At 49.5% G+C, this 23,290-nt stretch overlaps 1 long non-coding RNA gene across 4 annotated transcripts in view; it reads right to left on the minus strand.

The window, feature by feature from the left end:
• The window catches only part of LOC146429906 (uncharacterized), a 116,616-nt gene that overhangs the window by 65,643 nt on the left and 27,683 nt on the right, over positions 1-23,290 (minus strand). The window contains exon 3 of one of the 4 annotated variants that reach the window (XR_014855486.1): positions 22,303-22,361. The exons of the other annotated variants lie outside the window; for them this stretch is intronic. This is a non-coding gene — a long non-coding RNA (uncharacterized LOC146429906). The remainder of the gene's footprint in view (positions 1-22,302; positions 22,362-23,290) is intronic. 4 annotated transcript variants of the gene reach the window in all.

Raw genomic sequence — 23,290 nt, forward strand, 5'->3', positions numbered from 1 at the left:
ACCAGCTATCAAAGAGCTCACAAACACAGGATATTTGTACTCAGGGGGCACTTTAACCACCCAGACATCTGTTGGGCGACACACACATCAAAACATAGTCAGAATGGTTCCTTCGTTATGTAGAGGACAATTTACAGATGAAGGAAGTAGAAAGGCTCCACGAATCTACTTGCCAATAAAAAGACATTGTTCAAAAAGCAACAGTATTAGGCGAAGTTTGGAGCCTGTGATCACAAGTACAAATCCACCAGACTGAGGACACAGTGGCAAGAGACACTTCACAGCAACCACACTGGAAGGGGAACTGAGGGACAGCCAGGAGCAGCGGGCAGGAGCTGCACTTGTGCCCTCCAACAACGTGGCTGTTGATAAGGGACAGGACAAACCTCCCAAATGTGATGTGGGCTCTGGACCCAGTGAGCAGGGGAGGCTGTGATCCCGCCTGGGCTGGCAGCTACGGCATGTCTCCACATTGCCAAAGGCAGGCTTTTCCCAGAGCCTGGGGGAGGTAAAGGCAGGAGTGGGCAGCTGGTGGAGCTCATCTCCAAACAGCAAGACTTCCCATGCCTGTTGCATGAAGAAAACCCACTCTTGCACACCACCACAGCAGCTGAGCACCTCCAAATACCAGGGTAACTCTTAAACTTTGCCCCTTGGTCCCTCTAATTCTGTACCAAAACCAAAGACAAGATCTGAGTTCCACAAACCAAAGCTCCAGCACAAGGTCAGTGTGCTGCTGTGGTTCCCCCGCAGAGGGACTTTTCCGTGCTACTGCATGGAAAGGAGTTTCACAACATCTAGCACAAGAGACACAGAACACTCTTGCACAACTTGGAGATGCAAAAGTCAACAGCCCTGACAAGTCCTAAGGCAGCAGAGGGGGTTTCCCAGCACGCAAAGCCCTTTGGCTTTTAGAAACAAAAGTAACTTTGTCTATGAGCTCCTGGAAGAGGTTGGAAAAGATCTGGCTTCAACCTAATTATCCATGCTCCATGGAGAGAGCCAGGCTTGTGGAGGGCACAGGCAGCAGGAGATTGCCCATGGCTACCCCTGCCCTGCGGTACGTGACCCCCAGCTCTGGGCAGCATTCCTGCTCCACACCCTCCATCCCCAGCCAGCAGCAGCAGCTTAGTAAGGCTTCCACACTCCATTATGGGCTTCAAAACCAGCCAGGTTTTAAAGGTGTTTTGTGTTTAAAGATTAAAACAGTGAACAACTTGAAGTGCCTAAAATACACCTGAAAATCTGGCTCTTTGGCCAGATTTAAAGTTTCACCGCAGGAGGTGGGAAGCAGCATGAGCCTCCATTTCCCCTCCAGAGTCATCTGGGCGATGAAGGGATGTGTCATCCCCTGCTTCCCACACCAAGAGCAAGGACCTCCTCAGCCTTCACAGTTACCTCCAAGCAGATGCAAAACTGGAGATCTGCAACTTCAAACGGCCTAATTTAAAAAACTACCATCACCAGGGACAGGAAAAGCTCCCCTACTTCTGGCCACGTTTCTAAAGGTGCTTCCCACATTTTGGCCTTAGCTGGAGCACAGTTTCCCTTTTCACTTATAAAAACGTAGCTCGTGGTATACAAGTGTCCAGGGTTCACAGGTGCTGGTTTTGAACTGCTTTGGAAAAATACAGCTATTAAAATAGGAAGGAAAAGAAGGTAGCAGCAGCCATACACTACCCCCCCTTGTAGGAAGCTACTTTGGACATCTTGCTCCTTATTTATTAAAATAAAAAAAACCCCACCCAACATTACTTTCCAGGCCTGAAACACTGACTTCAGTTACGACATGTATCTATTTATCAGGAGAAAAGCTGAATATTTCCACTATCACAAGATTATTGCCAGTGCTTAGATTTTTTTTCCCTAACCTCCAGCTAAAATCCTTTGAAAATGGAATGGCATATGAAATACGCTCCCTGACTCTCAGAGTTGGAGCCCGCCCCCCCTTTCTCCCAATAAACAATTTTGCATATATTTAAACTTCCTTTCTCTGGTTTCCCAACTCCTCCACCCTCCCCAGCAAAGAAATTACAAAAATCCGTCATTTTTCTCTTTTCCCCTTGCACCTCCATCTATCAGCGTTTCAAAGGCAGTCTCCTCGAATGCCGAGCAGAGCAGGAGATGGGCAGCAGTAATGGGAATGTGCTCCTGACTGTGCAAACCCACACAGAGAGTGAGGACAGGAGAGACTGCATTTGCATACATATTAAACGAGAGCAGTAAAAAATGCAGACGTGCAAACCATTTGGACATGGCTCGGCTCGGCGATGCGCCCTGCAAGGGAATCAATCTTCTGCGTTCTTAAAGGGAAAAACCTGTTACAGAGAGAAAAGCAAAGCCGAGAGACGTCTGCCCGCAAACATCGTCAAGGTTTCGGGACAATCTGACCTTTGCAGCCATGCAAAGGCTGCCATGAAGGAGGGTGAGATCCCAGAGATGTCCAGCTGCTGCCCCTGCCCTGGTTCCAGCCAGGCAGACTGGTGCCTTTGGTCCTCTTCCCATCACCAATGGGAGGAGAGCTGGTGGGACCCCAACGTCAGCCAAGCTCATGCTTGAGCTGAAGCAAGATATTCTGACATCAACCAAGCCCTCAGGTGAGGGCAGCACAGAAACATCCTTGGAACAGCCTGAGCTGGGCTCCATGGAAGAAATAAGCAGCGCCTGGATGTGCTGAAGAAGCCCAACCTCTGCATCCCAGGACCTTTCCGGACTGAACAGTGAGTGCTGAGTGCTCTTTAGCTCTGGGTGATCCCAGTTATGGAGAGCTCCAGAAAGCAAGGCCAAGCTCCAGAAACCTGGAGGGCATGGCTCCCCACAATGGCTCTAGTCCAAAGTTTTTGGGTGTTTCTTTGCTGGCTCCATGCACCTTAACATGCACCCTACCACCACTGCTTGACTGACCCACAGGAGTCGCAACAACACCACTGCACACACAGGCTTCTCCCATGGTCAGGTTCTACCTTGCCCTGGAATGACCCAACCCAACCTCACCTTCACTTGTCCCAATGCCATGGTTAAGGACATTGCCAAGATAGGATGTTACACTCAAGACAACAAGTACAGTGGAGCTTACGTAGTAGATCATTCCGAGGTGCCTGCAAGGATACGGATCTAACGAGGCAAATCACGCAGGCAAACCTACTGATTTCAAAGTCTGCAGGTTCAGATGCATAAAAAGTGCAAAATCAGTAACTTTTATATTGCCACTCAAGGAACCACAAAGATAAAAGCAATATTCTGGGAGTGAAGATGCCATGAATATTTCTCATCTGCACTTATAAGGGATATTTGGGACCAACGGCTTGATTCTGCGTTAGCCTTGTTTAAATGAGATAATTTACATTCCCTGCCGGCTGAAAACAGGCTGTCAAGGTATTTACTTGTGTCAGGCTTCACTTCCCAGACACAGCACTAAAACCCACTAGGTGCACATGGAGAGTGGAGGTGGGCAGTGGATAGGTCCAGGACCAGGAGTGGCAAGGATGGGGTCCAGTGTGGACACCTGGGCATGGTCCAAGCCCACAAAGTGTAAATGTTCTGCAGGAAGGCACACCAGGGTGCATCAGCAGCTGCTGCTTTGCATCACATTCTCTCAGCTTCTCCCTGCAAGGGTCCCTTCTGGAAAACCAGGAGCTTGACCAGGGATGGTCAGCTGACCATACCTGAAGATTCCAAGACTGCAGACACACAACTGGACATACCTGCCCACCGAGTCTCACTGCCCAGCAGGGTTTGGCCCCTCTGCTCCGGTGGAAAATGCTGTCTGGAGCCTCCCTTCTCCTCCCCTGTCCAGCTATCCCCTGCTATGGCCAGATCTAATCTAACCACCTGCTTCTTTGGGGCTGACTCACCCTCACCTGCCTTTGCACCTACAGCCCAAAGGACAGAGTGGGACATGCTGCCAGATTTTCCTCAACAATTCTCAGAAATATCCTTTTTTCCCAGTCCAGTGAACCCAGGATAAAAAGGCAGTGCTTAACTGTCTTCTACTTCCTACCACCCTCCAGCTCCTCTAAACAGGGCAGTCTTGGGGTAGGAAGGCAAGAAAATAGGCTTCCCAGTAGCCTTTCCAATGTGGATTCTCTGGTGCCTTGTAAGGGTTGAGTTCCCATGCAGCTATCGTGCGCTCAACTCTCTCTTTACCCACCCACCCATTTTCACAAGGCTTGTGGGAGCCACACAAGAGCTCTTTCCTTCAGCCAAATGTAATTGGAACTCGTCGCTGGGTAAAAAACAGGGGGAGGCGGGAACAAATGGAGAGAGAAAAAAGGAGAGACACGTATGCACACATGCACAGGCTGGATCACAGAGGCCCTATTCCCTTAAAGAACAGGGAAAAAAAGAGAAAAAACACAGAACCAACAAAGTAAGACTACAGCGGCAACGTGCACCAGCTGAGCTGTTGACTTGCCTGTGTGCTGCACAGTCCCACCCCTCCGCCTCAGCTGCCGGGGATTTACAGGCACAAACAATCTGGGGGGGGTTGGTTCATCTGTACACGGGAGTTTCTACAGCTTCCTGCACAACAACAGCTCCCTCCCCAACTGCAAGTCACAATTTGGAAACATTTTGGGCTGTTACTTATATTCAGATTTAATTTTTTTGCGATAGCAATGTCCCTGTGAAAGGGCAGTGGGTGAGAATCTCACAGAGGGAACTTGGGGATTTCCATGCAGAAACTGTCCCCCAGCCTTGCCAGAGAAACATGAAGGCAAAAGGAAGCGGAGTTTGACAAAACAACAGGATAACAACTTATTGAATAGCTGTCACTGGACAAGTATAAATATATTAGTGAATGTGTCAATATTAAGCTCATATCAAAGGCGATTAATTTGATAATTGCCTGTGCAGAGAAAGAAAAAAACCACAATCAAGTCTATTGCCACTGGCATCCAAAACGCCTCTGTTGGTTAAATCAATTTCCTTTTTAACTTAATTTGAGTTAATAGGAAAGTTATGGTGTAACCATAACCCAAAATCACTCCCCCCTCATTTATCCTTCTTTTGACTGATCTTATTTTGGCATTGGCCTAAGAGCCTGGAGCAACCAAGGGCTTTATTTCTCAGTTTGGAATAGTTTAAGAGACAGTGGAGAAATAGAAATTGTTTTGCTGAAAAACTTGTCCACAAGCTTCCCCAGTGACACAGAGTGCTACCTCCCACGTGTGCCAGGTCCTCCCGCAGGACACGCATCCCAGCAGTAGTCAGCGATGTCAAACTCACCCCGCAAATGGCCCCAAATGACATTTTTAGAGAGGCTCTGTTATCTGAGACTACAAAATTAGCACCATATAACAGCCTTGGTCTGTAGGATGGTTCCTGCCAATGTCAATGGCAGTGCTGTAGAAGATCAAAGGCAAAGCACAGTCCTTCAGCAACAGCAAACGTTTTGGTTGGTGGGAGAACATGAGGGGAGCACGGCAAAGCCAGCAGCAATCCCTGCACCAGGCAGAAGAAGCCCCACTGAACCCCAAAAAGAACCACAGCAAAAAATCGTTCCTGCCATTTCCTTAAATCAAGCAACTCATGCACAATTCCTCAGGAATATTCAAGAGATTTATCTAGAAAATCAGCACTAAAAGCATTGTCCCTTTGCCAAAGAGTTAACAGCCCTGAGAGCAAAGCAGAGGCCTCGCTCTTGCTGTGGGATTTCTCCCAGTGACACCACGTTCCCACTTGGAGACAAGTTTCTTTGTTTGCTTTTCCCCAGTTATATAAGGGACATAAATTTTTGTTGCAGAGAGAACTCCAGGCAATCTGCATCGCCCTCCAAGGCTTCTCACTATGTTTCGGCTTGAATACTACTGCTGTTGCTGCAGTTTTCCAGCTCCTGCCTGCGTCTGCACTAAACCCTCTCCCCTGCCCTAGGAAGGAAGAGCCTGCTAAAAACTCAGCACCCCATCAGGTGTAATCCCATGGGATCAGCCAAAGCACTTTGCCACCCTACCATCCCCAGCCCATAGCATCATGAAGGTGAAGACATGAGCACAAACAAGCTACGAAATCTTGGGCTGGCACAAAGACGTGTCCGGAGACTCTCCCCCGTGCAACATCGTCTTAATGGAGCCCAGGCTGCTGCCTTGCAGCTCTTTTCTTACTGGAATCCTCCAGCCCCTGCCTTTGCTCTCGCAGCAGGTCCCTGATCCCCAGCCCCATCACTCAGCACTGAAGGAGCGAGCCAGGGGAGGCTGCGCCGGGAATTTCGCAGCGCTGGGGCGAGGGCTGGGTGCTCTTGGCCGGCCAGCACCGCATTGCACACATACCAGCAAACCTCAGCCCGGCAGCCCCGGAAGGGCAACAGGCAGCCAGCAGCAGCTCCCAGGCCAGCGAGGAAGCCTTAACCCCTTCCCTGCTGTGGCAAAGAGGCTTCTCAAGAGCCCAGAGGCAGTGGGAGAGAGGAGGCCACCCTAAGAGCAAGTATCTAAATGCAGCACCCCTCCCTCCCTAAAATAAAAAAATCCCAGCAAAACTCTCAAAAATCCCTGGGAACACAGCCCTTGTCTTCCCCTTCCCATGGCCTGATGGAGAGGCAGGGGACCATCCTCAGCCCTGGCCAAAAGCCATCAGAACTCCCAGCAGCCAGCACGGCCCCAGGCGCCACAGAGCCGGATGTCCCCTTCCATTCACAGCCCCATGTCCTGGATGATGGTCTCAGCAGGGTCCTGTGGGTGACCCCAGGACAGCCACAGCCTGGCAAGGCTTATTCTGCACCCTAGAGAGGAGAAATGTTGAGTCCTTCCATTCACACCATTTAAAATCATGGTGCTGAGGAGGGTTTCTCATCAACATAAGCAGAGGAGAAATCTCTTGGGGTGACGTTTGGCTCTCAGGTCCATCAGTGTGAATTCCCCAGGATTCAGAGGCAGGACTTGGCACATGGGTGCTTGCCCCCAACAAGAGCCAGCTGACAGCCTTGGGTGCCCAGACAAAGCCCAGCAGTCCTGCTTCTCCCCAGCCCCTTTCTCAGCTTGGTTCCTCTTGATCTCCTGATCTCTTGATCCCCCAGGGAGATGTGGGCTCTGCTCTCCCACACCAGGCACTGCCAGTACATCAGTCCCCACAAGCCGGGGCAGGAGGAGGTGGCACAGCACCTCCAGAGCCATTACCAGCACATCTCACCTCTGAAAAAACAGCAACCAGTTGTTACATCAACCCATGTGAATGGACAAAAAATGCCTGTGCCACCCCACTTGGAAATCAGCTTGGTCTGAGCAGTCTCCAGACAGTTGCAACAGCTTAAAAATCCCATGTATGGATCCAACACAACAGCAAACACTTTTCCTTTTTTTCCTTGCTTTTTTCTTTTTTTTTTTGGATTAAGTGGAAAAACCAGACAAAGCCTTTCCCAGCACAGGTAGGATCACTGAAACCCAGGGCTGAGCCCGTGGTTTTGGCAGGCAGAGAGAACAGAGGCTCAGGGACAGGGAGTGTCAGCCAGCCCCAGTCCAGGCTGCCCTCCCAGCAGAGATCAGATCTCCCACACCGATACTCAGCCCTGCTCGGCTCCCTCCAGCACCAGTCCCATCAGATCAGGCCCAACAGGATTAACCACATATCGCAGCGCCAGCGGAAGGCAGATTTAAAAAGAAACACACACACACACACACACATACACACACCAAAGTCCATGTTAAAGGAACTGCCTTGGTTCAAAAGTTGCTTCCAGATTTAGGTTTCCTAAAATAAAGATTTTGTATTTTTAATAAAATAGAATTAGACCCCTCATGACAGATTAATAATCAAAAGCCCACAGAAATGTTTCCATAAACGAAGTTTCTTAATTCCAAAGGAAACCATTTGTTTAAAAGAAGCAAGTGTTCCCCTGCAGAGCTGGAACTTCAGTAATTGCAGCATGATGATAGAAAATGGGGCTGGATAGCAAAAATAACTTAAAACTATTCTAAACAACCATGACGCTGAGTCATCTGTTTCAAAGTCCAAATGGAGCTATCCCAGTGACAGGGCCCACAGAAAATGCTAAGGTGCATAGTTAAAAGGGGAGGGGAGAAACAAAAACAAACAGTAAAAATAGTACAAATTCCTTCAGATACTACTTGTGACAAAAGATGAAAGCTGGGATTTTCACCCTCTTTCCAGCATCTCAACTGCATTGAAGCTCAGGGTTTCATCACTCCAGGCACCCCTAAAGCAATAGTACCACAGATGTACAACCAACACCAAACACTGGAGCTTAGGGCTCCTCTAAACCAAGTTAAGGAAAAATATAGGCACCCTCTGCCCAGCTGGTACCAGCCAGTGTAACCCCACAAAGAACAGGGGAAGGAAAGGCCAAACCCTGATCTCTCAGTCTTTTGTACTCCAGCCTCACTTGTATACACTGCTATCACGTTACAAAGTGTGTAAGTCGCTGTATGAATGGCAAGGTGCCACTGGCATAAATACATTCATATCTGGACAAAGGATCAGTCTGCACGTCAGGATCTTCATTAAAAATGAGCTTGTAAGCACTTCCCCTCATTCTTTTGGTTCATTTCCACAGAAACAAAAATGCGTTGTTGCGTCAAAGTCACAAGGACGCCCAACACGAGACTGGACCGAGCATTTGGTGCTTCAGACCAAGTCAGATGCACTTCCACAGCACTCCAGATTTCCCAGGCTGGTCAAGGTATGAGTTTAAAGCACTGGTATTTGATCCTGGTAAATAGCTTGATCTAATGATGGGTACATCTAATGATGGGTAGCCATGGGTAGAGCATGTACTCCCTTCAAAAGAGACAGAGCTTGGCAGACCTGGTCTTATCCAGCACACCCAGTTCTTTACACCCTGCTACCAACACTAATTTAAAGCTGGTTCAGGTAGATATGGGCACACCAGACCACAAGGCTTGCCCAGATCAAGTTTACAATATTGCATTCAACTAGAATTCACCTCAAACCAGTGCACCGTGAGTAGCCACAAGCAGAGCAGAAGCTTCCTCTGCTGTCCCCCCACACCCTGGGGCACTGTCTTGTGGCTGGGGCTCCAGGGACAATTCAATTCCCTCAGGATTTCACAAACAATTGACAAAAGCAGGAACCCAGGAAGGAGGTGACAAAATGATGGTGAAGCCTGTGGGAACAAGCAGCCTGTTACAACAGAGGGACAAGTGACAGGGACAAACCTTTCCTCATGCACGCTCAACAAAGGCCTGCTGGAAAGCTGGTGGTCATCCCCACTGTCAGCACCTCCCTCTCCAACAACAGTTTCAGACTTCCCTTTCTGTGAAAGATCCAACTGCCTTAAATTCTCCCTTGCGCTGCTGTAACGAGGGAAGGGCTTTTGCTTGCTGCTTACTGATGAGGAACCAACATCCAAAAAAAAAAAAAAGAGCATGGATCGAAGGCAGTCAGGGAGAGGGAGAAGGGAGAGACCATAGCTTTTATCAGGCCAACTGACAGAGCCAGAAAAACAAGAGCCCGAATTTTGGGCACAACTGGCTCTCTTCAAGGTCTGTCTATGTTGCAGGCAGGAGAAGCCTGTAGTTAAAACAAGGTGTTCCAGTTTTTTTCCTAGGCTGCACCCCTGAGTTACAAACACCACTGGCTGAAGGGCTGGAAAAATAAGCAGTGAGTTCAAACAGAAAGGCATCCAGGAGGGGGATTTCCGAAAAGGTGGGGAAGAAACCATCAAAGCAAGATTTCCAAAGAGGCTGGTGTTCTTTGGGAAGGGAAAGCTTTCCAAGATCTTACTCCAGAACAATTTCAAGACAATGATATCTTCTATGTGTGAAGCTGCCTCAAGTCCCACTCCTCAAACACAGATCCAGGGAGCCAGGAGACAGCTGGATTTCAGAACTAAGTACAATGGGAGATCTGAATCTCATGTCCCTTTTACACCACATTCTCATTGTCAAGAAGTCATAAAGCAAATCATCCCCTGAGCTGATGTATGACAATTTTAACTCTTTCCTTCTTTCTTCCTTTTTTTTTTTTTTTGTCAGCAAGAAAGAGTCTCAACATGCCTTGCACCTTGATCACCACAATTTGATCCTCCACCTCGCAACAGCCAGGCAGGAAGAGCGTGGGCTTTATCCCAGGTCATTGCTGGAGCATGCAAGTACCATCACATCTGATGTTACAGCATCCTCCAGGTTTTGTGCAGTCTCCAGCAGTGCTGTCTTTGGGGCCAGATACCTGCTGGGTCTAATGCCTGACTAGGGGGATGAAGGTCCCTTTGTTTGATGAAAGGGCAAAAGACGATGAGTTGTTCCCTAGTGATAAGCACAGATTTGCCCAGACTCTGCTCCCTCTCATTCCCAAAGTACCTCCTAAGATGTCACCAATTCTCAGGTCTTACAGTCTCCAAGGTGCTTGTCCTCTGACTGCCCCAAGAAATGAGGCAGCACTTATCTGTCTTTTGCAGATGGGTCACTAGAAGCAGAGAAACAAAGCCCCAGTTTCCCTCTATATAAACTCCTCAAAGCACCAGGTTTGAGGATTTCATGGTGCTCAGGCACCTGAACCTGGGTCCAGTGTCACACAGAGCAAAGAACCAACTTCAAAATCCCAGAATCTGGGTCAGGAGCTCTGACCACTCTCCACCTTTGCCACAACCTGGCCATCTGCGATTGCTCTCCTAGGTTTCATCCCAGCCTTCATGCCCTGCCTCAGAGGAGCTGCTGTGCTGCTGACAGAACAAAATTCAGCCTTTGATGCCATTGGCACTTCCTCCATTAGTTGCTTTGAAGATTAGGGCCAGAGCCTTAAATTGGATTCAGAAGCTGATGGGGAGCCAATGGAGCAGCTTGAGCTCCCGGTGGCCCAGCCCTTTGGGGAGGTGAGTAGTCGTGCTCTGCACCAGCTGGTCCCACCACACTGTTTCTACTTTCAGCTTCTGCTGCACAGCACACAAGCACATCCAGCTTGAGCCAAGCAATGGCTTTGACACAGTGGACAAGATTGTCCCCAAGCTGGAGGGAAGAAGGCAGTAATTTTAGAAACAAGCATTGCCTGGCCAACATGGCTGGCAAAAAGGCTGGAAAAATTGGGATTCTCTAAACCACACCCACAGTTCAAGGCAGCATGGTGACAACTGAAAGCAAAGTGTCACCACAGGCTTCAAAGCCTCAGGTTTTTCACCCTGCTTCCCCTCCATCCTCAGCTGGACTCAGCTGCTCATACCTGCATCCCAAAGCAGCAGCAGCTCTAGTGGTTGTGCCAGCTGGGAATGAGAAATATGCCCATGGCATCTCCATCTCTCCTCCTGGTAGGGAGTGCCTCTCTTCCTGTGACACAGTGCTGCCTGACCTGTGGATCATGGGCAAGAGCAAGAGGGGGAAGCAGGCACCATATAAGCCAAGAGCATCAGGAACATTGACAGGAGCCCAGAGTGGGAGTGCACAGTTTAGTTTTGGCATGGTTTTGTTCCTCTGAGTGTTTTTCACCGGAGCAGTTTTGATGCACAAAGGAACCATCTTTGCTGTAATCTGTATAATTTCAGCACTGAATAGTGCCTGCAGAGTTCTGCATGCAGAGCTTAAACTCTAGACACTCAACAAAACATCCATTCCTCCAACCACATCCCCTCCCTGGCCCTCCATGGAGCAGCACACCAGGATTTCACCCACACCCACCACCCAACAGCACAGCATCCCCCAGGATGGGGGTCCCTTTGCCCAAATTCCTTCAAACCCTTTGGAGACTGGCAACTCAAAGGGTGCTAAAAAAGGAGGCACACGGACCACAAAAAACCACAGTTCCTCTCCCCAGTCAAGTTGAATCCCTGAGCGAGGGAGGAGATCCACGTATGCCAAACTTGCTTCCAAAGCATCTCCCTCCTCCAGGAGCCAGGGCACAGGGGCAGCAAGATGCTCTGTGCCATGAAGTGACACACAACGAAGTAACATGTGGCTCAGTCACAGCAACTCTATTAATTTAAGTTAATTTCCTGCAGTTCTGTCTTAGTTTTCCAGCAGATTCAGGACTTAAAGGTTAAAGCGTAACCTTGTCTCAGTAGCTTGCTATTCGCTCCATGCAAATGTCTACCTACAGCCTGGTAATTACATGCATTTCCACAGAGCCAATCCGCCGTCAGCCTGACAGATACTGATCTTCCCGTTTTATTTTTAGCTCTGTGCTTCCCCCTCTAGATGCAAAAAAAAATTCTGTTTGTTCCATCTTTTGCTGCAGCCTCTTTTTTCCCTGGCTCACCAGCCAGCTCCCGGCTCAGCCGGGCTGGAGCAGGGAGCAGCATGGGACTGCAGGCTGGGCAGGCAGTGGGCTCCTGCTGGGTGTCCTGCACAGGTCCCCACCATGGTGACAGTGGGCAGCCCCTTCTTTTGGGCTCACCCAGGGAATTTGTCACCTCCAGCAGCAAGAAGTGTTTAAATAGGAAACTGAAGTGAGATATAAAGAGTGACGCACTCCTTCGTAGGGGAGCTGGACACTTTTTCTTGGGGACATCTCCAGGTCACACACATCCAGCCAAGAGAAAAGGGGTAAAATCAGGCAAAATTCAGCCCATGTGCCAGTGGCTCTGCAAGTGCAGGATTTATCATCTCACAGAGGTCGGTTGCTTCCCCCGTTAGCCACCCCATCAGAGCCACCCAGAAAGAGGAGGCAATGCCAGGAGGGGAGGCACTGGGGGCAGGTCACCCACACAGGGACAAAGCTCAGTTAATGTTTCTAACCCCTAAAATGGGCAAACATGGGACTAAATGTGTCTGATGCCACTGAGACCAACATGCTGTTCTCCTTCATGAGCTGCTCCAGTGGCTCCAGGGAGGAAGCAAGGTGTGCAAACCATTAGAAATTGGCGTCCTCCCGAATTTTAACTCTATGGGGCAGCCCCCCACCAAAGAGCAGCCCAAAAGGCTGATTGTAAATCATGAAACTTGGAAGAAAAGGGTATCAGGTGGTTCTTCTTTGCCTTTCCTTTTGGAAGGAGTCTGGGAATGGGGATGGATTTGGCTTTCAGGGTGAGGTCTGCATGCCTCTCTCCCACCCTCTCTCTCTCAAATATATATTATAGATTTAAACCAGAACAGATTCGCACAAACTTTAGTCATGTGAAGGGGAAAAAAAGGCACTGAGCCTCAGAAGTGACATGAGGAAAGCACTGGCATTGGCACTCCAGCACACAGGACAAACCCACCATGGCCAACCTCAACTGCAGGCCACAGGGGGCAGCTTGGGGACATTAAGGGAGTGAAAAGTGTCTGCATGGAGAAGAGAAAGAAAACCTGCATGCAGGGAAGCCACATTAAAAATGTATTGTGAAGTTTTCTAGATTAAATAGCTGAAGTGAAAGAGAAGCAGGGGTGGGTTTAAGTGGAAGGAAGGGTCAACCTGTATGAGACTCCAGTAAAAGCCAGCAGAGCTGGAGCTGATGCATGTCCCCAACACTATGACACCTCTCCAGTGCTCATCCCTGCACTGGCTGCTTCGGCCACATGGGAATCAGAATTGTGTCTCCTACCTGCAGTAAAAGGATTGTTTGTCTTGTTATTCTTCCAAGGATCCTCCTAGTCCCAATGTCTTTGAAAAATAACAATCAAGAAATTATCCCTACATGGTTTTACATTTTCAAGGCAATCTCTTCAAACCTCATCAGTAATTCCCCTCCTTCAAATTTTGTAACAAACAAAGCACACAACACTGGGAAGCTGCTTCCCAGCATTCTTCAAACATTTTCAACAGGTGTTTTTGGCCAGTTAGTAGGAACAGAGATTTTAGAGAGATCTGGGCTACACTGTCCCAGTTTTCCCCTCCTACAGCTCCTAACCTGAAGGTCAATCTAACACAAAACCAGGCAATCAGGAGCCATGCCAGCAAGTGAAGGGATGGCAAAATAAGGAGTGTGGAGGGGAAGGTCCTTCTCCCTGTTACAGAACAATAGCCAAGGAAAAGAGATTTTGCTATTCCCTTAACATCCCACAAGCTAGGAATCAAACGCAGATCCCAAAATCCTATCCTTCTGCACCAAAATAAACAAATAAACCAACCAGCCAACCTGCCTCCCATCGAGGAGGAGTTGGGGAACTCCAAGGGAGCTTTCCCACCCTCTGCACAGCTGCAAGCCCTGGCTGAGCTCCGCAAGAACCAATTCCTCTAAAAACAACAAGTTTAGCCAGAGGAATTCAGGGCAAGCAAAGAGAAAAATGCTGGAGCAAAGCTATCCCTTTACCATATTCTTGAAAAACACCTTTAAATCTGTGATCTTTGCATAATTGTATTTAGAACAACTCAAACCTGGCACTGCCAGCCTTGTCATTGGAGAGTCATTCTCTTGCTGCTGGCTCGTTTGCTGGGATTTTTAACTATCATTCAGTCTCCATTTTCCTTTGTGTGACTCAGTCCTACTGCTCCCATCTTCACTTGAAATTTTAAAGGCTGGGTACCTCCAAATCTCCTTCTTTGCATTTACACCCTGCTTTTCTAGAGAACAGCAACAGTCTCTGGCACACATCATTTCACCAAGGACTGCACACAGGGCTACAGTTGGTCTCTTGCATCCTAGATATCCCTGCAAAGTAACCAGCAGAATCCAAGGCTTTAACTTCCTCAACCTTTCCTCCTGCACTTATCCATCAGGCTCCATGTCATTGCAGCGCTTTACTCCAAATCCCTTCCCAGTGGGTTTACACTCGACTGTCATTGTAGTGCCCAGACTTGAGCACTGGAAAAGTGCTGTGAGCACAAGCAAGAGAGAAGGAACAAGGGCAGTGTCTCCAGGGCAGTCTGACACGTGGCCTCAGCATCTGTTGCCCCAAAAATATCAAAAGGCAGATCTTGCCCTTATTCAAGATGCACACAACAGAAGGTTATAGCCTTTCTGTGACCACAGCCAGCTTAAGAGATGGGTCTCCAACAACACCATTTAAACCAGTGCTCTCCAATCCTGTGGTGACATTTATTCCAAGTCTTCCAGTTCTTCAGCTGTTCTGCAAGAAGCTCTTTTCCTGTGTATCTCTGTTGCAGTTACATCCACTTGTCATTTTCCTTGTGGCATGGTTATTCCTGCCCTCTTACAGAAAATCTTCCCAGGCTTTCTCTGTAGTTCTTTCCTCTTTGACTTCACTGTCTTTGTGCATCTAATAGAAACATTCACCATGATGTGGGAGAGGGATCTAAACACTGACATGGACCATCCTGAGAAAAAAATCGCACGATGGAGGATGTGACCCTCAAATGGGTGCTGGGTGCTCCCACCACTCAGCCTACCCCTGCTCACCTACATCTTTCATTTACAGGAACTCACCACAGCTTTCATTCCATGGCTGTGCATCTCCAGTGAGATGCCCAGAGGCACTGGGCAGAACTGGAATGTTGTGTCCATTAAGTTCCATTGGGCTGCTCTGACCCCCAGTAAGCACTCCCATGTGCCATGCCATGCTTCTTCCCTCAGCCCTGCCACCTCTGACAGCTCAGACAACACAGAAGCAAATTTTTAACTTCAGGAACATTGTTGGGAGTGTTAAACAGCACTTTGCTCCCCATGCCAGCCCTGCTCTTTCTACCATGTGGACAGATGGCAATTGCCCAGCTCAGCCTATTTTTCTACCTCCATCCCTCTTGCCCCAGGCTTTCCTACCCCATCCCACATTTCTCCTGTGTCCCAGGTGAGACACAAGCTCCCATCCCACAGCAGGGACGTCTCTGACCTGCCAGCACAACATCCCAGTGACAGCTACATGGACTCAACATGAGCCTCTCTTCTGACTTCAACAGCCACTGGCTTCATTCCTTTATTCCTCCTGGCCTCTCTATTTCCTCATGGGCTGCTCTTCTATTTGGGAGCCCATGATTGTATCTGACAAGGTCTCCTAATTGTCTCCACTGATTTTACCAGAGACTGATTTTAAAAGCAGCTCAGTAACTTAGTCACTTCAATATCATTGCTGTATTCAGCTCCCTCATTTATTAATGGGCCTACTTTTGCTCTTTCTCCCCTGATATGGTTGCAAAATCCCTTTTTATTTCTCTTAACCCCTTTGGCTAACATTAACAAGCAACAACTCAGTAATATTTGATATTATATGTGTATAAATAAAAGCAGGAAAAGATCTTATTCACTCCTGTTATAGCTACTAAAGCAGGCCTAGGGCTCTGGAATAGCAGCTTTACTGCGTATGTTAAATATCTCCATTACACTATTAATGCACAGTGTTGGAATTTTATTGGCTAGTTTGGGTTATTTACCTTATAAAGTAACGTGGGTATCACAAACCATGAAAAGAGGGTACTTAGTACCTTCTTCTTTAGTCTGCATCTCCACAATCCAAGTGAACACACAACCACAAAAACAAAACCCCATGTGCTACATGTTCTTCCTCTCATGAGAGGTGGGGAGGGAGGGAGGGAGGGGGAGAGGGGAGACCAGCAATTATCTGGGCATCAACTCTTTTGCATGTCAATCCTCAGGAGAAATTTGGACAGACAATTTGTAAACACAGCCTGCTTTTCTGGCCATGGTGACACGGCCAGCAAGTGTGAAGCACCCTTCACCCAGGGCAAAAGAGGTTTTGGGGTACCCCATCCTCACAACCCAAATCCACAGGTGTCAGGAAAGAAGGGAAATTAAAAAAAAAAAACCAAAAAAAACCCCACCAATACCAAAAAGCACAGAAACAATATCCTGGGGAGAATTTTGATATTTTATATTTTCACTGACTTCTCAAACATGATTCAAATAATGCCTTAAACCGTCAGTAAAGTTGTAATAAACAGAACCACTTAGCAAAGTGCCCAAAAATCCCACTTCCAAAAATCTTTGAAAGAATTAAAATAATCTGGATAAGTCAACTCAGCCCCAATGAGAGGCCACCTTCCCTCTGCAGGCTGGACATTTATTTCCCTGACTTTTAATTGCTACTTCGAATTCCCCACAACTTGGATGCTAGAGACTGGCTCCCATTACCTACAAAGAGATGACCAGTGAAACAGAGAGCATAACTCAAAAAAGCTGCCCCAGGGGCCTGTCCCCAAATCTTGGTGTTGAAGTGAGGGAGGAAATACCAAGAGCCAAAACCAGGCACATGTCTCAACATCTGCCTCAGTTTCCCCCACTCCAGCCAGCGCTCTTCCCCAGGGGAAAAAGGCATGAGAGGGTGGCTGGTATGAGGTGTCCTTCACCACATAAAACCCTTCCCGGGGGCCGAGGACACAGTGTGACAATGTGAAGGGAAAGGATGCTCAGATCCCACCTCTACCAGGAGCACAGTGGCCAGGCAGGGAAGGACCAGGCAACACAGCTGCAGGATGAAGTCCTGCCCAGCACCCCAGCATTGGGCGACTGGGGGAAAGCTGAGGTCACTCCCAGCAGGGCTGAGGTGACAGGGGACAATGACATCCCTGGCTTCACCCCTGCAAACCTTTCCCATCCACTTTTTCCACAAAACGGGGAGTCCAGACTTTTCCCATCACCCTCTGCCTCCCTTCTTTAAGTGCAAACACTCCCACCGCCACCTCTATTTAAATCCAGCCCAGTCCAAGCAAGGACCCAGATCCTATGGGGTGGGTTTTCTGTCTGGGGGCAGTGATTTTAGGCAGCAGCAGGGAGGCAGAAGCACCTGCTGCCAGCCACCCCCGAGCCTGAGTGAGGCTGCCCGCAGACCGCAGGCAGCGGAGGAGAGGGAGGGCGGGCGAGCAGGCTCCCCTTGCAAAGTCTGTCCTGTGCTGTCTAATAACACAAGGTGTCATTGTATACCCAAATCAGTGCCTGGAGCTTTATTTATAACAACTGAAACACAAAACCCAGCAGGCCAGAAACGGCAAAGGGAGCGAGAGACCAAGGCGGGAAGGGACGCAGCCGGGCGAAATCTCCCTATTTAGCAGGATTTGCCTTGAGATTTTGAAGTCGGATTGAGGCTCGGGGGGGACTCGGGGGGCCACGGGAGGAGGAAAGAGAGATGAAAGGGAGGGAAGAGAGAGCTGGCAGAGCAGCGATGCCTCCCTGGCTGCGGCAAGGCGCTGTCTCCCTGCTCGGAGCGATGGGGTGCTTTGCTCATAGCCCCCCTCCAGCCAGCAAAGGGAGGTGGGGGGAGGCTCCAGCTCCCCTGGGACTCTCTGGCTTATACTACAACTCTCTTTTAAAGGTTATTTGTGGCTCTTTAGCCACTTCTCATCCCAGGAAGAGCTTTGCAGCTCAACAGCTGGCTACAGTGCACTCCCTCTTGCACTGGAATAGGCTGTACCTGCGAACTTGGCAGGAGCCATCCCAAAGGGACTCGCCCAGCCCGGCAGGCAGCAGTCCCAGCGCGCTCCCTCAGGTGTGGCTCCTATCAAACCCAATTCCAGCGGCTTGCACGACCCCGCTCCTGCGAGGGGCTGAGCACCCCGAACTCTTGCTGAACTCAGTGGGAGCAGAGGCAGCTCAACAGCGAAAGGTCCCAGCCCTGCACTTACAGCATCGGGAGATGTGCTCTCCTCGGGTGGGTCCAGATGTTATCACCACCGCTGCCACCCCCGGCAGCTTGTTCATCTGCTCCCTTGTGCCGGAGGCTCCCGCTGCCGGCGCAGCGCCGCTGGAACAGCTCTCACACTCTCCTCCGAGGCTCCTGGGCAAAGGCTGGCAGCTCTGCCTAAACCTCCTTTCCCCAGAAGCTGGAAGGAAGCCGCTGCCAGACTTTGTGCTGAAGCGGCTGAGGTGGGAGCATTCATGTCCTATTCTTCTGACACACCGTGGAGGTGGTAAGCAGCAGCAGGAGGGAAATAATAAACAGCTGGAGGGGATGAAGGGGGAGGTAACGACTTAAGGAATTGTAGCTAGGGATGCCGTTTGGTGTTCACCTCCCCTGCAGACAGATATTTAAATCTCCAGGTGCAAAAGCCACTGAAAGTTCAGGCTGAGTCAGAGCTCCAAAATTTGACCCACTAACAAGCAACAGATCAGGCCTCTTAAAATATAAAGCCAAATTCTGAGTCTGTCTTGCACTGAGGCCACTTTGGTCCAGCTTTGCTCAAAACAGTGGGAGCCAAACCATGTTCCCTACAAACGAACTAGAGCCAAGCTATGAAAGCAAATTCATAATCCATAAAGGAAACAACTCCCATTATCTTGACCAGGACTTTAAAATCTTCCCTTCCTCCCACTCTATCCCAGTATTGGTCTCAGATGTTTTCCAACTTTTCATCTGAAGAGGGAAAACAAAACAACACCAAACCCACAAGGCACAGGGGGAAGAGGCTTTCGTGTTCCTTCGCTAGAAAGTGCTCGCCCAGCTGCACCCGCCACCCTCAGCCCCCAAAGCCTACCTGCAGAATTACATTTGCAAAACTGTTGCCCAGGAAATGTGCAACTAAAATCTGTGAAATAGGCATGCCTGGAATCAGACGTTCCCAGTGTAGTTAAACGACCGTGCCTTGAAATCTGCCTCCGCGTTTAGCCACGCTGCCATGTACGGAGCTGCAAAACAAAACGCTCGGCTTGTTTCACATCCCAGCCTCGCCACCGGGACTCTTGTTCCCTGCACATAGGGAGCCCAAACTCCTTCCCCCGGGGGTTTTAGGAGTGTGGCAGCAGGACGAACTGTGAGACTGGGGCCCTACCCTCATGTACAAAATCAGTGCAAAGGCTTAAAGTGCAGGGTTATTGTCCATGCAATGAACTGTAGCCGCTCAGGAAATAAAACCCAAGCAGAAGAAATAGAGAGCCAAGGCACTGGAGTTCCCCATCTCTTCTGCCAAGCATGTCCCTTCATGGGGCAGAGCTGGTGGGAACAAAACCCCAGATGCCTTGTTACAGCACAATGAAAACAAGAGCTTTCACAGGGAACAGTGGAACCCCAGGACATGTCCACCAAGGTGTGTTCTGGGGAGTTTGGAGCCTTCAGGGCAAACAAACCACATCAGCCCCCCATGGAGCATCAAGGGGGAGAAACCTGGGTCCCTTCAGCCCACACAATCACTAGAGACGCCATCACTGCTTATTCCAGAACAGGGTTTGGAAAGCCTGAGCCCTGCTAGAAATTTCTGACAGGTTATTTCAGAAGGCTTTGTCCTGTGCAGTAGGAGAGCAGGATTTTTCTTTATTTTCTTTTTTTTTTTTTTTGTGTTTTAAAATTTTTGTAGATAAGAAAACATCTCTCCTTCCCCTCTCTGAGCTCCCCATTCCAGTCCTACATCCCAGCAGAGAACACACACTTCCTGCTTTCCTCTTTTCCCAGCAGCAAACAAGTTTTCACTCTGTTTTCCTTTCCTAGGAAGACTGAACTGCATAGGCAGGTGGGCAGTAGAAAGGCAGTAGAAATGTCTTCACATGAAACTGTGGCTCCACTGCAGTTCCCAACCCTTTACTTGGAGTCCCCAGCACTGGAAGGAGAATTCAGGGTTGGGAGCCCCCTCTGACCTCAGCTGCTTCCCAGGTTTCAAACAGCACCTACACCTGAGAGGAGACACTGCATGATCCAGAGGGTGTTGCCTCCCCAAGACAATGAGGTTATGTTCGAACCACGACCTCGAGGAATCAGATTAATTACAGTGATGTCGAGCATGACTTTGTCTACAGGGACAAGTCATGTTTGACATTGCTGCCAGCTGGTTACAGGTCTGGAGGATGAGTGAAACTGGAACAGTCCCTCCCTGGGCTGGTTCACTGGTACACATTCTGGGACAGGGCAGGTTTTGGGGAGAACAGCCAGTGTGAAAGTCTCAGCAAGAAAACCCCACACCAGGCTGAGGAAGTCACATAGCACTGTCACACTGACACACACAATTAGAAGTGTTGGCCTGGTAGAAACCTGGGATCTTCCAGAAAGCCATGGCCACCAATAGCCAAAATCCATGATTTTATGGATCATTTAAACAGCAAATTACTTAAATTGTTGTTTTAACACAGATCAGTTCTCCTGGTGGAAAGGCAACAGGTCTTGCACACAAAACTGCACATTCCTCAGCCTGACCCATGGGTTTAGCTTGAATGCAAATAGCTGATGTTATTTCTCACCTGATGATGTGTTCTGGCCATGGGAGAATTTCACAGTCAGGCCAGAGTCACAGATGGACTTACAGGTTGGAATAAGGTCTCCCCAAAGGGTCAGAGCCTCCCCAGCCACCCTGCCTGTACCACCCTTGCTCTGGGCTGCCCACCTCCTCCCCCCAGGCAAGGCTCTGCCTCAAGAAGTCTGAAAAGGTAAAAAAAACCCCAAACCCAAGCCGATCTTGGAGGCTAAAAAAAGGGCTTTGAAGCAAAGGGGAATGGGGGGAGGTGGGGAAGGAATCTGAGGTTGCATCACTTGGAAATACCCGAGTGCTTCAGAGCTGTATGTACATGTTCAGCTTCCTACCATTTCTCTAGGAACCTACTTGGGAACAGCAAAGTGACACCAAAAAGTTCCCAATGACGTTTGCCTGAAGCAGATAAAAACAGCCTTGAATTTAACCCAAATGAGCCCATGTGCAAAATATTCTCTTCGAGCTGGACACTTTGAGGTTTGCAACTCCAGGCAGACAAGTGGGGCAAGAGAGGTTTGAAATATAAATCAATCAAGAACTTTTGCCCTTTGCCTGGGCTCAAAACCAATACATTCTCCACTGTATTTCAAACATTTCTCAGAACATGGAACTAAAACTGGGTTTCATTTCCTTCAACAGAAATCACCATGGTTCCTTCATGACAAGGAAAGTAGATTGTAGGGAAAGTCTTACTTTCAGTAAAGCTTGTGTTCTTTCAGAAAGCCAGGCTACTTTCTCGGCAGCTTTCCTAAAGATGGATACCTGCACTCCGTTCCAAGAGATTGCTCCCACTGCCACCCAGGCCGGCGCACTGAAACCCAAGGAAAGCACATGGACAGCATTGCAGGTGTGATCCCATTCAGGGAACATGATGCCCTCCAGGGAGTCCAGTTTCGACGTCAAGCAAGGACACACCTCTTACAGGAACCGGTCTGGGTCCAGCTCAGCTGAGGAGACATGAGCCATCCAACGTGCTGGGCTAGGAGCAGACCTTGCCCATCTAGCCCAGCTTCACTGGTGCAAAACACTTTGCTCACTGCCCATCTCTGCCTTCTATCCCCTGCTCCCAGATGGATCTGGTTCTCCAGGGGCTCCTTTATGCAAGAAGCAAGGCAGGAGGAGGGATAATATGAAAACTATGGGCCTGATGTTCTGTTTCCAAAGGCAGCCGTGAGCCACCGATCCAGACTGGGAGTGGCCCGACTCGACGCCTGCAGCCGCAGGAAGAGGATCCTCGCTGGGGCCGTTCCCTCTCCCCGGAGCATCCCCCAGCCCCTGCTCCCACGCATTCCCTGGCGAGCTGCCCAGCCCCGCTGCAGCGCTGCTCCTGCCTGCCTGCACAAAATGGTTAACACGGCAGGAGGGCCAGGTGGCTCAGGTGTGCGTGCCAAGTAGCTCCCAGCTCACCTGCAGCGACTTGTCGAGGGGGAGACGCATCTGCCCTTTCTTGTCTGGCTTCAGTCTGCCTGGGGAAAAGGGAGAAAAGGGATTGGGGAAGGGTAAACACAACTTAAGCAGCTGCAAGTCCCAGCAACCAAAGGGCTGAGCAGGTGATTCAGAGAGCTGGGGGCCTGCAGACACCCTGATCTCTGCCTCCCACCGACATCTCTGGTGGTGGCAGCTGGCAGGAATGTGCTGGCTGCTGGGGCTGCAGAGTCCATCCAGCAAAGTCAAGACAGGGAGCCTGAGCTACAGGGTCTGGGGTAAATTGCTGCTTCTTGTTCTGCTTCACCACCTCCCAAAGGACCCAAGAGAAGCAAGGCAGAGCATGGGTATATCCTGTACCAGCAAAGCATCCACTGCTGCTGCAGACGTTGTGATGTCCCCTTGGGAACATCCATGGTGTTGCCTCTATGGAAACATCCAAGTCAGAGCTGACCCCTTCTGCATCCAGCCCAGGCTTTGCACAGCCTCAGACAGAAAGGCTCAGGATATTTGGTATTGGTCCTCACCCAGCTGCAGAGACAGGGAGGAAAGAGCCTTTCCAACTGGAACCATTCCACTAAAGAAGCATCCCCAACTTTGCCTGGGACCTAGGAATCTGTCCAGTCAATCATTCCAGAATATTCTACCTGGGTGAATCAGGTGTCAGCCCAGCAAGGAGCACCAGCATAGGTCGGGAATGTGAGTAGTGATGTGAGTGCGTGGGGCAGGTGAGGGGAAAGGGCCGGACAGTTCTGAGGGCAGTGGCTCCCTTAAAACTAGGCCACAGCTCAGGAGAAGTCATGTAACATCTCCCTAGGCACTGCTGCCTCTCACCTCTCCAAGGAGCTGGGCTGGCCCTCCATGAGGAGGAGACTTGCCACCCCTGCAGTCTGAGGAGCCACTGGCCCCACTCATGAGGTGGGTGGGGCCAGACAGTTTTTTGGGACAGCAGGAACCTCCAGTGCAAATC

The sequence above is a fragment of the Lichenostomus cassidix genome, chromosome 17 (assembly GCF_008360975.1).
Source record: "Lichenostomus cassidix isolate B80296 chromosome 17, HeHo_3.0, whole genome shotgun sequence".
In the NCBI taxonomy this organism is placed as follows: Eukaryota; Metazoa; Chordata; class Aves; order Passeriformes; family Meliphagidae; genus Lichenostomus; species Lichenostomus cassidix.